General features: G+C 37.2%; 1 long non-coding RNA gene across 3 annotated transcripts in view; it reads left to right on the top strand.

Moving 5' to 3' along the window:
* LOC110828203 (uncharacterized) overlaps positions 1 to 16,466 on the top strand; it is a 91,208-nt gene that overhangs the window by 24,166 nt on the left and 50,576 nt on the right. The window contains exon 1 of one of the 3 annotated variants that reach the window (XR_015533917.1): positions 14,749 to 14,876. The exons of the other annotated variants lie outside the window; for them this stretch is intronic. This is a non-coding gene — a long non-coding RNA (uncharacterized LOC110828203). Of the gene's footprint in view, positions 1 to 14,748; positions 14,877 to 16,466 lie in introns of those variants that run through there. 3 annotated transcript variants of the gene reach the window in all.

The following is a 16,466-nucleotide window of genomic DNA, read 5'->3' as shown; positions in this document are numbered from 1 at the left end:
ATTAACCTAAGCAAATATAAGTAATTATATTGTTTTTGTTACACAGCATTATGTAATTTTAATTTGTAACCCAACTTGGTGGAAACAATTCACTGAAAAGACTGCTTCCTCGTCCATGACCTGCTGTATAATTCACATGTAATCTTATAAGCGCGGGCAAAGAGTTTGCGCGTTAAATCTTTGCAGATTTGGTACGAAAGAAAATAAATGGAATTATTTTATTTTTTATATTCTGCTCTGGTACACTACTCAATAAAAATATTTTAAGTTCTACTTTAGAGTTTATCGTCAGTCTTGAAGAGCATTTACAAGAATTAAATTAACCCGTTATAACGGACAGACATTTCATGCACATCCTGCATAGGACGCATAAAATATATTTTGGTTTTGCGGGGTTCTGTGTAAGGTTTATTATTGCGCAGGACTCCGCCCTAAATTAGCTTTTTGGTTGATTTTCTCCTAGAACGTCAGTACCCTCAAGACTGAAGATGGTTCTCGAAATTTTAATGTTGCGTACTCGTCGGTTGTACCTGCAGTTATGAACCTGTCCGCCATAAACCACATGATGAGAGGCAGCTGCTTCTGGATCAGTAACTATAGGCGATGTATCAACAGGCTTGCTTAGCGGTTTCCCAACGGTGTGCGGAGGCAAACTATTTAATATGACGAGAGATAACGTGCTTCATGTCTTATGACATCACTTCACGCATAATTGTATCTTGCTAATATGCTGTCAGTAAGGACACGTACGGTGAAGCCAAGACCAGATATCCCGATCATAGTTTCGTGGTTTTCCCCAGGTCCATCACGGTAATGTCTGTGTAGGCTGTTGTGGCCCGAAACTGTCTCCACTAGAATTCACAAGGTACTCACTTCGAATCTTTGCTGCATTACCGGCTGTCTTGACGGAGGATTATCGTGGTAATAAACATCTCAACAGTATTCCTATGTTGAAATAGGCAATGGCGTCTCATTTCGTCATGCCTTCCAAATCATTATTCGCATTTAATGTGTCACTAGACTGAATAACTTAAGTCACACTCATTTACCTCCAGTAGCAGGCATTTTGTTGAGAAGCTGGCAGTCGCTTAGTTATTCAAGAAACTTGAAGCGTTTTATGGACCCAGAATTTTTATTACTGTGCTCACAAGTAAAAGTAAAAGTAAAGTTTGTCCCACTATACGCCATGTAGGCGTTTGGGGTGAGTGGAGGTATAGCTCCTCTCTTCCTTGACCCCGGCACTAGATGGGGGTGAGTGGTCAGCATCACGCCCCGGCCGGCTTTACCCCCGGGAAAGGACCCCGGTACCCATTGGACAGGAGGCTGGGTGGGCCCCAGAGCCGGTCTGGACGCAGAGGCTAGAGGAAAAATCCTCTGCCCCCGTCGGGGATCGAACCCCGGCCGTCCAGCCCGTAGCTAGTCACTATACTGACTGAGCTATCCCGGCTCATACTGTGCTCACAAGTAGCTCCCACAATTCCGTACCCTTAGCCAGAACACTCCGGCCCAAACGTACCATCGTCTTATCTTAAGATCCGTTTTAATATTATTCTCCTATCTTCCGAGTGACCTGTTCTCTTCAATATCAGAGATGATGTTTCACTTCCATGCAAATCCATGTCATCTGGTACGTATTAATCTTTGCATTTTTAGATACGAAGCAGAAAGACAAAAGAATCTGAATTTTATTGTAGCAAGCATTTTCAGCATAAAACATTCTTTTAATTTATTCATGTCCTTATCTTCTTAATACACACTGTTTCCATGAATAAACTTACGAACGTATTGCGACCCAAATTAACATGATTTTCCCCTATGCGTGAATTCTGGTGTGTGTTAGGGTTCACTCGACGGACTTGTAAGTCCGATGGGATGATTGCAGTTTATGCATGTCACATAATCTTCCTCCATGATTACTTATGCATCTCCAAGCGAACTACTTACATCGAACTTCACCTTCTAAGTGCACACTTCGTAACTCAGGACATCTTTCGAACTGTAACTCGTGAACGACATCGAATATATAATTTTGTTCCTGTTTAGAATTCTAATGGCCGATGTTTGTGGCCGCGCGATCGATTTTGATCATTTTGGTGGACTGTTTCAGCACTTTAAAAATCGTGACTTCATTTAATTCATTAGCAGATTATTTTATAACTGTGCAGAGATTAAATATTGAATGCTGTGGAAACTGTTAAGTTACGAATAGATTGGGATTCAAAAGGAAAGGCATCTGGCCTGTTTCTAGGTTTCGTCTTGGAATTCGTCTAGATACCTGACGAAAACAGCAAAAGTCTATCAGAATAACCTAACCTAACCCTTCCGAGCTTCGGGCCAATCACGAAATAGAAATCATGAACTTTTTAAGTACACGGCATTTGATCTTAACGCCTACTTATGTACAATAATATCTTAGAATTTGGAGTCCATAAGAATAATCGACTTTAAAAGGTGATTTTGGTATTTGCTTAAATATATCAGATGACATTTTGACTAACCGAAGATGGAATTTGTGAAGAAAAGAAAATGTCCATGGGATTCGGTAACAAATGTTATGTCATTAGTATGGTGAAGTTTGACGTGGGGTAAATTACTTCGATAGAAATCTCATTTCTACATTCCCCCACCCCACAAAACCCTAGTCCCAGCGGAATAAGGCTGTAACACCATGAAGAGGTTCTGATTTTATTTTCATAATTACAGACAGATAAATTGATTTGCCGATAGTGTTATTCCAAGCACTTACAATCATTCACGCTACCCTTTGTAACCAAGACCTACCATAGTGAATCATATTCAGACTTTCTTCACGATTCGAGTTAGTTAATCATGCTGTGTGTGTGTGTGAATGAATAACTTCGCTCTCCGGACGTTGCCATAAGGAAAACTATTACAATGCAAATACAAATAATTTATTTTTGGATATCTCAAACTTTCCCGTGCTTGTACAGCATTCATTACATCGCGGTAAAGGAACAGAAATAGGTTATGTTACAGATGACGTGACTGTAGGCGATGTGTTTATTTCACACTCTCGCAGCACGAGAGCGTTGCTGACTTCCTCTCCATAACAATTATCCGTTCGTTCTCTGGCTTCCTGCATCCCGTATCGTAATATAGTGGAATCCTTACACGATCATGACTGTTACTGTGATTATTAAATTTTGAAACGTGAGTTCTAAAATCAATCACCTGAAAGAAACGACGGAAACAGGTGTTAACATGATTAAAGGCACTTGAAATATAATTGTTTTTTGACATAAAATACACTTCGTCTTTTCAGAAATATAGCATTAAACGCTCCAATGCCCAAGTTTTTGTGTAATTTAGGCTGAAAGAACTGATTCTTTGTGTTAGAAAATGCGTAAGATGTAACTTCCAAAATTATAAGATACTTTCGAAGAGATATTCTGTTCAATAAATTTGTTCTTCAGTATCGAGTTAAATATTTTATGAATAAATAATGCAAATTCATAATATAATTTTTGAGGGAACTCAGGTTCTAATACTCTCCAGAATGCAGGCTTTCCGGGCTGATAAATTTGCGGTTTTCCTCAGTCATGTTCTTTCGCTATGCCAGTTCCGAAAATGATCCGAACATCCAGTTACCATGTCTGAATAATTTGTTTGGAACAAACTGTTCTGCGTCCAGTGTCCTTTAGTTCCGATGGAAAGCGCGCAGAAAATCCGTATGATTAGAGGAGGCGAATGTCCCACTATGACTGCAGCGCCAAGGATGAGAGACAGAGAGATTATTAAAATCTTTAATGACATTTTACCTATGAAAAGGGCTTAACGACCTTTCAATCTCGCAGTTATACATCTCGCTAATGATGTATTTTCGGTGGAGCTAGTACTTAATAAGACGATAATCGTTCATTTGGCCAGTGTATGTCTTGCCTTTTATGAGATCAAAAGATTCATTATCGTGTTTACAAAAGCCGTCTGTAGCACACACTATCCCTAAAAACTCATACCGTATTTTTTTTTAAAATTAATTTTGATGTCCCAAGAGCACTCAGATCTTCGGGCATTCCGAATAAAATTCTGTGTGGATTTATCGCTCTCAGGGTATCCTTGCTGTTTAATCTCCCTGTCAAAACTGAACTTGTCTCTTCTGTGTCTTCTGAAATTCCCTTCACGAAATTCAAAGTTATTATGTCTGTTTTAGTATGTGATGGCATTTGCGTCTAATAAATAACTTAAGTTCTCTGGCAGTGGTTAATTGATTACATTAATTTTAAGTTGGGCAGAGAATCGTTCATGACTGCTGACACTAATACTGTTGAGAATATAGGCGTTATTAAAATGTATTTATGAAAATGACCTTAATAGTTCGGCTCCTGAAGTGTAGTTAATAGGAAATATACCTCAATCAGTGAACAGCATTTAACACTTTTCAATTGTGATAATGTAAAACTCTTCATTATTTTACCATCTCATAGGTAAGGTAATTATGAAAGTTTTTTTCCTCAAAAGTGCAATGTTAGCGATCGAAATATATTTTTACCGTGTTCATCACACTACCATTAGACCGTAATTAGAAATCTGAAAGGAAATTAAATTTTATTTTTCTAATTATTACTCGCTAAGACAAGTTTCTGGAAATAAAATAAATGGTTTTTCATTAAACTTCTCATCCGTTTCAGTTTGAGATACCTCTGCAACAGAATTTCCGGAATTAATTTCATGAGCATTTTTATTTCCCAGTCACTCAAGAAGAACTAGTGGACTTTTTTTTTCAAATTCGTTTTCGGAATCCTGCTTCGAAGTGTTGTAATCCATCACGCGTACGTCGCCTGGCGCTGCGATGATTCTCCACCCGTGCGCGGTGTCGGTCTGATTCACTTTCCTGCCTGCTCTTTTCTCAGCTCTAATTATCAGGGTGCATCTCATTCGGCAGTCCCTTGTGCAGTTCGTGACCGACATTCCTACCCTGATAAGTTCACCCTCCATTCTGCCTTCACCTCCCTCTCCCCGGACCCGAGCAAGTCTACCGACCTTGATGCTTCTCTGGAAATTACGTGCCCTTCTCTTCCCGTGTTCCACCCTGCTCTGTCTTCATCAGCTCTCCCTCTGTCGACACAGATTATAAGCTTCTTTAGATGGTCCTTCCCCCGTTCCATCTCATTGAAGACAGTTACATGTACAGGCCTTGAAGGAACGTGAAGTATGACACATTATTTGAAACTTAGGAATCCTGCCAAATAGCTCGACGAACCGGTAATGCTCTGAAATTATGTTTAGAACTTATCCTATTTTAATTTCAGCCGAATAATCTTCTGTCCGGAGTGAGCTTTCATTTCTCATCAGAGACCGCTACATCGATCTTTCATATCCGTATTTATTCACCTTTTCTTTATAATATTCCAATATCATTTGATTATGTATAGCTACAGCCGGAAATACGTCGTTAGGTAAACTAGGAATTAATTAATTAATTAATCAATCAAACCTGAGACCACTTTCACAGCCTACGACTTATGTTGTAGGAAATCTATGAAAGACATGTACGGCATAGCATATTATGATACTTACGCCTATAATGGCATAAAATTTTCATAATATTTATTACAGCGTTATGTTAAATATTGTCCATTGTCTGAGATATATTTGATTACACGAGTTTTCAGAAGTTGGCTGTACTTTCATCTTTACTTTATTCGTTGTTATTAGACTGACAACTAATTATATATTTATATTTACGATCAATGGCGACGATTTACCGTGTATTTACTCATTAGCTCCCGTATACGTTATTCAAAAACCTGTCACCCGGTGAAAAGTGTAAAGTTTTGCAAAGTTGGAAAAGTCTGTTGCCGACGACATTTCTTCTATCTTCTGAATGCATTCTTCATATAAAAACTATAAATTATCGAGTTTATAAGTTAATAATCTGTTTAGGTACATTTCATGCTTGAAATTAAAACGGCACCACCTGATTTGGTGTTAAGTTGTTTTTTAATGCAATTAGTCCTAAGTTAATTTCGATTAAGCAAACAAACGGTCATTGCAATGCAAATGTGTGGGAGTGAACACACAGATTTCATAAGCATAAAACTGAGAACATATTACATTAATGTTGTGTGATTTATTTCATCAATTTGTAGTTACATAGATGAATCATCTAGAGTGAAGTGAGGATTAGAAACTCTGAGATTAATGTTACTCGGCTCCGCCCCTACCATGACTCACCCCCTGTGGGGTTGAATTCATGAGGATTAAAAGTTGATTGGAAAATTATCAGGTTCTGAGAAAAAAAGGAACTGTCATCTTGAAAAGAATTTATTGAAGTTAAAACGTGTCTCCCTGATTACGTAATTTGTCTTGTTCGTTTATTAGCGTGTCTGTTTAACTAACTAATCAACAAAGCAATCATCTGAAAGGTTAAACATCGATAAAACTAAAATGAATTAAAGAAGATAAACTTTCATTCCAAATGAGTACACACGTTTTCAAGATGCAGTCCTACCAGTTTGCATGTTAATTTATTTCTGAGTGAGATTTTCAGTTCTCGCGGTGGCAGATTTGAAGATGTCTTCTGAACTTATGCTCCTTTTGGTCTGGTAGACATTTGCCGACTTTTCAGAGGTTCTTGCTGCGTCATCATTAAGGCTGTCGACCTGACGATGGAAGCAGCGAGAACCTCTGAAACGCCAGTAAACTTCTACTAGCACATATAGAAATTATGAAAAATTTATGCACAATTTGATTCGAAAAACCTGGGAAGAAGAAATCACCTCTAAAGTGTTTCTTTGTATGATAGACAAGATAAAGTCTTTTAATTCCTTAAAGAGCGGGTAATTTTTCTGACTAAGCGACTGTAAGATTCTCAAGAAGGTTTCGGGTCCATAGAGTTAGTTTATGAATGTCATAGGGTATAATGCTGAAACTTACACTCTTTATGTTTACTAAACGATTTCGTGTTATAACATAAGGTTATTATGAAACATAATCCAGCAGAAGACTGTTCTTCAAATATGAGGTATCTGAGAACATATTCTTTTATGTTATGTTCAGTTAGAATGTTATTTATGGCGAAATTCATGAAATAACTTCTTTATATATTTTCTTTTCGAAACTTTTATATTGAAAGAAATGCCCTTCTCACATACGTGAATGTACGTCCTTTAGAATCAAGCATCCCTCGTAACGCGTGGTATATGTCGCTATACTCCGGCTGTACTCGTCTCTACCCCCTCTCCTTTATAATAGCCACTGCATCCGCTGTCCCTTACACCCGTTCCTTGAAGGAACTCGCTGACTCTGACTTTTGGCTTTCATTCGGCCTTCGTACAATGGCTCTGCAGTGGGGTGACGAGGGGAGAGGCGATGTAGCGGTTGCATCCACAGACTGCCTAATCACAAACCGTAACAACTTATGCGTAATTCATTAGTTACGGTAATTTTTATCTAAGCAACAAAGCGTATTTTTACGTTGTGAATAATGTTTGTTAGTGACGTCGCGACATAGGACAGTACATGTATAACGTTTTATTTAAATGGGAGAATAACAGTAGTAAAATATAATCGGAAGTTGGATTATAATTATACGAACAAGATTGCTTATTGCATAGTAGATTAGTGTGTTTGAGATAATTGTACTGTACGTGTGAACCATGAAAACTCGATGTTAGGTGGATTCACTTTTTTATATAAGAGAGAATTTATAAAATCTAGTTTGAGCATCGTATGAATTATTGTTATATTGGTCTGATACGAACCAATATGCTGCATGTCTTAGTTTAGGCTCTCGGTACCAAATTTAATGTAAACCAGTTCAGTGCGATAAGCCTTCGTTATCCGTTGACATTGAATCCAAATGAACGGAATATCGGACGTGGACTGGGAATACCGCCTACAATATTAAGGACAATTGTAACTGATAAACAAAAACCTAGGTATTGCAAAATTAAATATTTTTAAATTTAATTCTGTACATTCTGTATGTACAGTATATGCATCTGTTTAATAAATTGTTACAAGTTAATCTAAACTGTTGTACTTATTTATCCTCTCCCACCGAAAATAAGAGTTTGTTATCTAATTATATTATTTCCCCGAAAACAAATGAATTGTCATTTAAACATGCGATTTAATACTTTCACATCCGTCATTTTCTTATACGTGACATTTCCAAGGAACTTGTTTAACGAAGAATATCGAGGGTTCACTGTATTTCTCATATGAAGCATATAACAGGACGTATTGAAACGACTTCCTTACTATGCGTTAATTTTATGTCCTTCGTGTAGAGAACAAATGATAACGTTAATATAGGTTAGTGCTTCGGGAAAGAACGAATGTAGTGCAAGAGATACGGAACAGCTTCTAAATAAGTGAAGTTGGAGAAGGGATAAAATATATTTGGCGAGAAATCTCTTTCCAACCGGAGAACAAAGGCCAATGGTTTGAACATCCGGCATACAGTATATTCTGTAAGAGTTGTGTTGTAGCTATACAGCCTAATAATTCAAGTGGAAAAAGAACACGGATGATAAGCATTTATAAATCCCGAATTTTATGGGCCACGCTTTAAGTACGGAATGTACCGAAACGAAAGAAGTATTGTTCGTAGGTATCAGATGTTCACCCACTCAAATTTCTCTTTGTATTCAGCTGTATCAAACGGTCTGGAAAAGAAGTGATGACATGAAAGTCGTTCAACAAATCTTGTGTTGGTCTGTGTCATGTATTTATTCACGATATATAACTTACACGTTTGATATGAACGTCTGTCAGAAATCTAGAATTAGAAAGATTATTCCCACATGAGTTCTTCGTGAATTTCATGATTTTAAAATAGATCTTGAATAATTTTGTATGAAGGTCTGGAACAGATTCAACTGGCTCGTGTTAGGGTCCCTTGTAATATTTACGTAAATGAGGCAAGGACTCCATGGGCTTCATGAAAGCAGTGAACGTCTTATTCAGCTAAATGATTGTCTACTTATTTCTGATTTAACGCCACATTCTACTTAATTCCGATCAGTTACAAGTCTGTTTATGAAAGTTTGTTTAGAATACATACATTATCATCATCATCTCATCTACTTCTCTCTCCCCATAGTGGTTTATTTCCTTCAACTTTGTTATTATTATGATAATAAATCATGTCTATATAATAATTTAATGCTGATTGATGATAATTTGCTGTTAAGGGAGTTTAGGCCTTATGCAATAACACCTTTGTTGTCACATGGTATTTGACTGTGTTTATTGCTTTGGATATTATCATAATTTTTGCGGGAAAGTTAGTAATTAGTATATAATTTATTATGTTTTCGATTTACAAATTTATGTGGAATTTGATAAACCCGGTGAAGGATAAGTAAGCTTATCTATTCTTACATAAAACGACATAGTCATTGAGACCTCTTAGTTTTAATGTCGGTTTATGGTTCGTATCATCTGCTTGGGGCTATTGATTCTTCTATTTTATGTCGTTTCTTAGAAACACGAGCGTAGTTCTTAGTTTCTTTGGATTCGATGGTTTTCCGCTATTTGAATTAACTTCTGCGCAGAAGCTTGGTTGTAGCGCATGCTTAATTATTTCTGTCGTAATACAAATATTAAGTTCTCAAACTTTTAAGCACCTCCTCATTAAAACTGTAGCGTTTGATTTTTCAATTAAAATTCGAAAGTCATTTCATTGCGAGTAAATCAGGAATCTAAAGTTAGATATAATATATGGATCTTGGATATGGAGTTAGTGCAGAGTCTGAATATGTTCAAATATTTTAGCACAATATAATAGTTAGCTGTCAGGATATTAGACGAACTTAACATTAAAACAGTACAAATAAATCGTGAAAATAAAAATAATAAAATAAAATATATCTACCAAAATTCGAATTTTTAAAACGTATACAATAAATTTCTCGTACACAATTCACAGTGTCTAAGAAATGTTAGTGTAATGTGTCATTGAAACAAAGCTTTATATTAACGCAACAGCAAGTTGTTGATAAGGTTTCCTTGAAAGTTAAATATAATTTGTTAGTTAAACTGACCTCATAACGTTTAGCAAATGACAGAAATCTATATTGTCAAATTTGTCTTTGGTAGTTTTCGTCACGTTCACTAAAAGGGACCGTTTCAGAAAGTTCAGATCCACAACAAACAACCCATTTGAATCGTATCCATTATTAAGCGTAGTCAGTTTACTACGATTTCCAGAATAGCAGAATTTAGATGCACATTCATTCAGAATGCTTTATTGTTGAGTAAAATATCAGTGAATAACTCCGACGCCATATGGTCTGAGTTGCCTGTAGCGTCGTTAAATAAACCACAAACAAATCAATGAGAGACTGTCACTGTTTTTGTGTCGTATTCCACTGCAGTATTATCACACAGAAGACGCTATTATAAATCATAACCCTCCCAGCATTTATCGCCCAATCAGCGTTTTTCTTTGTAAAATGGATTTTATTCTGTTACTGCTGCTCTTTTTTTATTATTGAGTGTTCTGTCTGACGACAGGTCCCTTTGAACAGGATCCTTCCATCCTTTTCTCGGACTGGGACCTGTTCATATACGTTCTTGGCAGATGATCCAGAAGTGGTTTGCCATTGCCTTCTTCTGTGTGTGTGAATGGAGTAATTGTTGGGATGCCACGGAGAAACCGGGGAAGCCCCCGGAGGAAAACTCCGTGTTGCCTAGACCACGGCCTTGCCCAACACAAGTTATAAATTCGGGCACCGCCGGGAATCGAACCCGAGGCCCCAGGATTACAAGGCCAGCGTTCTAACCGCTGCTCTATAAATCATAAATTGCATAAGCTGTGTGACGTTGAAAAACAATTATTCACCCTGGAATTGCTAAAGCGGAATAAGATATAGGTTAAAAACTGCATTATTCTTAGACTTAGGATTCAACCCTGAAGATTTAAGACGACTCGTTACTTCGAAACGTTTGTAACCACGTAACGTCAGAGCCGAGAAAATTATAGTACGTTATTAACCACGTTAAGTAAATAAAGACTCGAATTATATTTAATTGTTAGTTTCTTTTATTGAAACCTTGAGTTACTGAGGAAACATGCAGAAAGACTCATTTACTAATTTCCCAGGACAACGGAGCTCGGAAAAAGCTGGCGCGGTGTATTTTAGGCTTCTGAAGAATTATCCATTATTTTCTTAATAATATTATTATTAGCAGTAAATGTGTAACATAAATACAAAATTTACGTATCACATTACAACTATCTCACGTAATGACCCGAAAATCTTTTTGATCTACTAATGTCGTTGTCTAATTTCCTCAAAACTCCAAGGTCACCTGTAATCCTGTTAGTGGATTGTTCAACGGCGTCGTATCATACTAAGATGCTATTTGGAATCATATAAAATTGAGGTATAAATTATTTGCCTATGTTATGGGGTGGCTAAACAAGAATTTTTGGATTCCGTATTTGAAGGTACCTCGTCAGAAATGTTCTGTTCAGATTGAGGAAACCAACGGAAATAGTATAAATAGTGAGTTCTGCCCAAGTTTTGAACCTGATTCGCGTCACAGCGTTCGAGTTTTCAGCCTGATGCCCGCCACAAATACTGCGTGGCGTATAAGAAAGGCTCTAGGGATAGTGGTACATCACCCTGGAAACCTTTATCGTGCAGAACCACTGCGACAGTAGAGGAAGTACAGAGTGAATACTAAATTACTTCACTTCCATTGATATAAACATTTATTTACGAAACAGACAAGTAAAACAGGCTCCCACACTGAATACACGTTCTCGTACAAAGTCTCCTACATCCTTTTTTTTATTTCACATTCTAGGAAGGATTCAGTTGCCGCGGGAACAGCTAAGGATGTATTCAGGATATTTGAGTGAAATAAAAGAAACGCGACGTAGTGGAAAAAAAGCTTTTCGATTAATGTTCTAAAGCACCTTTTTTGTTGTACGGGAAACTTCGTCAAAATTTGGTCTGTATGTGGGCAACACGAACTACAATACATAAACTGTAGCATGTATACGTATAATTATATATGTATATATATATATATATAGACTTGCGTATTTTCCTGTACTTTAGGATATATGCAATAAGAATATACTGATGATGTGAAAAAATTGTAAAAAAAATGCACTTCACAACATAGGGCAGGGTATGTTTATATTTAGCATATTTTTTACAAAATTAATTTATTATGTAATGTATGTCTGCATAAATGAGAAGCTCATAACCTTTTTAAAATATTATTTGATTGATTTTGACTTCGGTGTGATCTGTTGCACAATAAGACCGGCAGTGAATGTATCAGAAAGGAGCCGCTGCTGGTGCCCGCACATCTGCAAGTCGTCAACTAGAAAACATCCCCGTAACGACACGGCTGGAAGTCTTGAGTTCAGTTTCCAGCAGAGGGCGGTTTCTCTTCATCAGTGCGTCTGTACAGACTATGAGGTCCACGCAGCATCCTATCCAGTCGATATCGTGAGCTTATTCCCGGGAATTAAGGAGCCCGAGGCTGAATCTAACTACTGACCCCATCTCTTTCTAGAGCCGAAGTACATAGCGCGTCCTCTAAACAAGTGTTTTTGAAGCCATTGTATGTCGAAATTCCGGATTGCGGACCATCTAAATTTTGTAGGTATTCCGGTAAATATACTAAATTCTTAATACTATTAGTATTCAGATATTACTTTTTTGTTTGTTAGTTTTATCACTAATATACGACGCAAATGTATATGAAGATAGCACATTTAAAGAGTTACGTAAAAATATAATCAAATAAATTGTAGAAATTGGAGATAATCAGTTGATTGTTGTCTTATAGTTGGGATCACGACTTCCCAGTAGTTTCAAGACACAAAAGTAATTTTGTGGTAAAAGTCTTCCGGACTCATAAAAATTTGTCGCGGACAGCTGGTTGACAAACAGTACTTTGAAAGCTTTTATTACGTGGTGATCCACACATCGAAGAATCACTTATTCTTTGCTTTCGGTTGTATTTCCTTGCTACATGAATAAATTCTATAAAAGTAGACCTGTAATTTTCTGCGACAAATGCATAATTTAGGAATACAAATCTTGGTTTTCCTGGAAGGTGCAGAAATGTACTTTTTCTGCCCCTCCTTCGGCCCACTTCGGTCAGCTAAAACGCTAGACTAATTTAGCCAGTCACCTGTCACTCAGCCGCGATGCTCCTACCGAAATAATTCTGGGAATGATTTATGATTTTGTTACTCAGAAATTGTCGATACTTTTCAGATGACTTTCTTCTCTTGACTGTGGGTTTTATTTATGTGTTCCTGGCACAAAATGTATGACAAAGCATAAGCGGGGAAGAAGCATTTATCCGAAAGCATCTCCGAAACTATTGTTCCGATTTCTAAGAAATCTATCGAAGTGCAGAATTGCTAAACTAGGACGAGGGAAGGTGTACGCTTTGTAGTACAGACGTCTTCCGACTGCGTAGTTCTGATTCTGCACGACTTCGTATTTATTTATTACTGATATACAGCGTTAAAGTTGAAATACGTTTTTAATTTATATTATGAAATGTGTAACATTCGACTTTTAAATGTTATAATAGTTGTTGACGTTAGTCTGTCACAAGTTGAATTATTTCAACCGTCTCCTTTGTTTACCTTTTTTCATGTGTTTTTGCCATTTATAAGGCTTAGTATTTAAATCATTCAGTAATATTATGTTGACATGTATAATGATTCTAATTATTTTCTAGTGTTTTGTGTTTTAGCGATGTCTGTACATGTAGGTATGTGCATACGCGCAGTTTATTGGTATGGTATCCGTCTGTCTGTCAGCATAGCCTTATAATTTGCTTACTTTTTTTTTCCGTTGGCATGAAGAAAATTTTGTGTTGTAAACATATTCTATCACTGTTCTGTTACCATGTTGGCAAGGAATGTAACAGAAGTAATAGAATACAACATCTTCTACAATTTCCAGACCTGATATCGAATTCTATAAACGTATAAAGTCCTCAAGAAATGTTTGGAGCGTAAGGAATTGCTTGTAAACGTAAAACGTTTCAATAAACAAGTGAACCCAGTGCATCTCCTACGTCTAGTCACTGCTTATATTACCTAACCAATGTATAGAATGCCTAAAGTCAGTAGGCAAAGTATGAAATTAAGGCATTCTATGAAATGCCCAGTAATTTTATAAAATGCCTAGAAATTTTAGGCAATGTATGAAACTAACAGTTTATTTTATAATTTGCCTAGGTATTCTATAGAATACACAACCAAACAATATTAACACTGCGATTTATTTCGTACTTTGCCTACTGACTTTAGGCATTCTATACATTGCCGGTAACATATACACACATTCTCAGATTTTACATGCGTTTAAACGAGCCTAGAAGCTCCTACAACATACGGTTTCTAGTCTTTTAGCTGATTAAAATATTCCCGGCCTCTTTTGGGACCCAAAGCTTTGTCCTCACGTTAACAAACTGCCTCTACATTTCCTGTCATGCGCAAGATGAATCCAGTTCATGTCATAACACCCTGCTTACTTTAATCCCCTCATACCAGGCTCAAATCTCCCCCCGCAGACATTCATGAACTGATAAAACCGAGGCATTTGAGATAAAGCTAATGTTGTCTCTCATGATTAAGTATGGAATAGCTGAGTTACAGCTCCGCTCATTCCTGACCTCTGGATTAGTTTGTCTCTTTTTACCAAGTAGTATATTCCTTTCACGTATATTGGTAGCACTGGAAGGGCAATTATTTGTTTCCTGTGTGCTGATATATAGTCGTGGAGGCGGCCCACAAGCTGCAGTTTCTTTGTTCAGTGCTGTACACTAGCAATCTCGAAGCGGAATGGGTCGAAGAGGTGAAGTTAGCTGGGTCAGCAAAGTGGCTTGCCAGGCTGCAAACAGAGACGAGCAACAGGGTATGTTATAAAGAGGGCAAGTGAAAATAATCGCAAAGGTGGCTGTCGATTCCGGAATATCGAAACAGGAAAGGTTACTCAAGAGAGTTCAAATTGTCGGGTTTTAGTTCACCTCATCCAGGAGGTACCTTGTTTTAATCCGCGTCTACTCTTTTGAGGTGCTTTATCTGGTCTTTACCAATATATTTCGTATAATAGTAGGAATTTACAACGTTCGGCTAAACGTATCTGGTCTCAGATTTGTGTGACTCGCATAATGAATGAACTTCCTATTTATCTTGGTATGTGATTTCTACCACTCACAAGTCAATTTAAAACTGCAGGTTCCTCTTAAGTTTCAGTGCACATGTGAAGAAAAGTGAGAAGTTTTAATGACTTTGAGGAAACTTTTCATACCATAAGTTGCTTACCTGTCCAAGAAGTTCTGCTTCGCTCGCGACGTACGCAGCCACTAGTCTGGAAACTTTGCCATGGGAATTTTCGACTTCGCTGCAGACGTTGAAGAAGGAGGAGTCTTAAAAAATATCCCTTTTGTTTAGAAATGCGAGAAATTTGTGCTGGAACGCTGTTTTTTATGCCAGGTCTTGGGTTATATGAAACTCAACAGTAGTTTAATACGGAGAAATATGGGGTGGAAATAAGGTTTAAAAATTGTAATCGGGAGGTACACGATTCGAATCTCGTAAGATTACTGAAAGATAATATTAAGATGGATCTTAAATGAGTAGGATGATAGGTTATGGACTGGATTAGACGTGTTCAGGATAGGTTTTGGTAACTGGCTGTTGTGAACGTGGTAATGAATTCTCAGGTTCTCTATAGGTTGGATCACCCAGTTACTGTAGATTCTAAGAACTCAACAGGCTCTGTTTAGTTCTGACAGATTTAGTTTTTGAAATATACAGAAGTTCTTTCTTTAGCTTCAAGAGTTGTTTACACTGCTGTTCAAACCTAACAGTTCATTCGTCGTTTACCTTTTAATGGATGTAACAATTTATTTTCTTACCTCTCCTTTTTGCATCGTCATTGCAAAGTTTTGTAGAGCAGAAAATCAACTTTAGGTCCACTAATTTGAAAATTATTATAACGTTGTCTGTTAGGTACCGAAAATTAGTTACAGAATTGCAACCTTACACTGAGGTCCCTTTATGGAATATGTTTCAGCTTTTCCACATAGTTTCTGTCGGATTAGTTGCGGTAATGTAGCCTGACAGAGGTTCGTAATGTTTCCTAAGATAATTGGGAACAGATAATATCGATCGGTTTGATATTGTGGCCATTGATGGAATTCTAACCCGACTTGCAGAAGGTGGAGGTCGGCGCTGATCAATAGCTTCCTGATCGTAATAAAACTAGAAGTTAGATAGGTAGGCAGGTAAGCATAACTTGGGTCATATCTGTCGAGTGCAAATATTTTATAAACTATGGATTCGCTTTGAGTCGATGAGCTAGCAATTTTGCAAAGTAATGAAGATAAGGCAGCAGCACAGAGTGAATATTTAATGCCTTCGAATTTCACGTTATGCAATCCCCGCGAAACCTATTAAAGTCTTTTGTGTTATTCTTCTTTCAAGCGCTTTGTATGGACAT

Source organism: Zootermopsis nevadensis, unplaced genomic scaffold, assembly GCF_977971745.1.
Source record: "Zootermopsis nevadensis isolate Lab colony 2312 unplaced genomic scaffold, Znev_1.0 Znev_ptg000007l, whole genome shotgun sequence".
NCBI classification, from domain to species: Eukaryota; Metazoa; Arthropoda; class Insecta; order Blattodea; family Termopsidae; genus Zootermopsis; species Zootermopsis nevadensis.
This window is presented reverse-complemented; position numbering and strand designations above follow the sequence as displayed.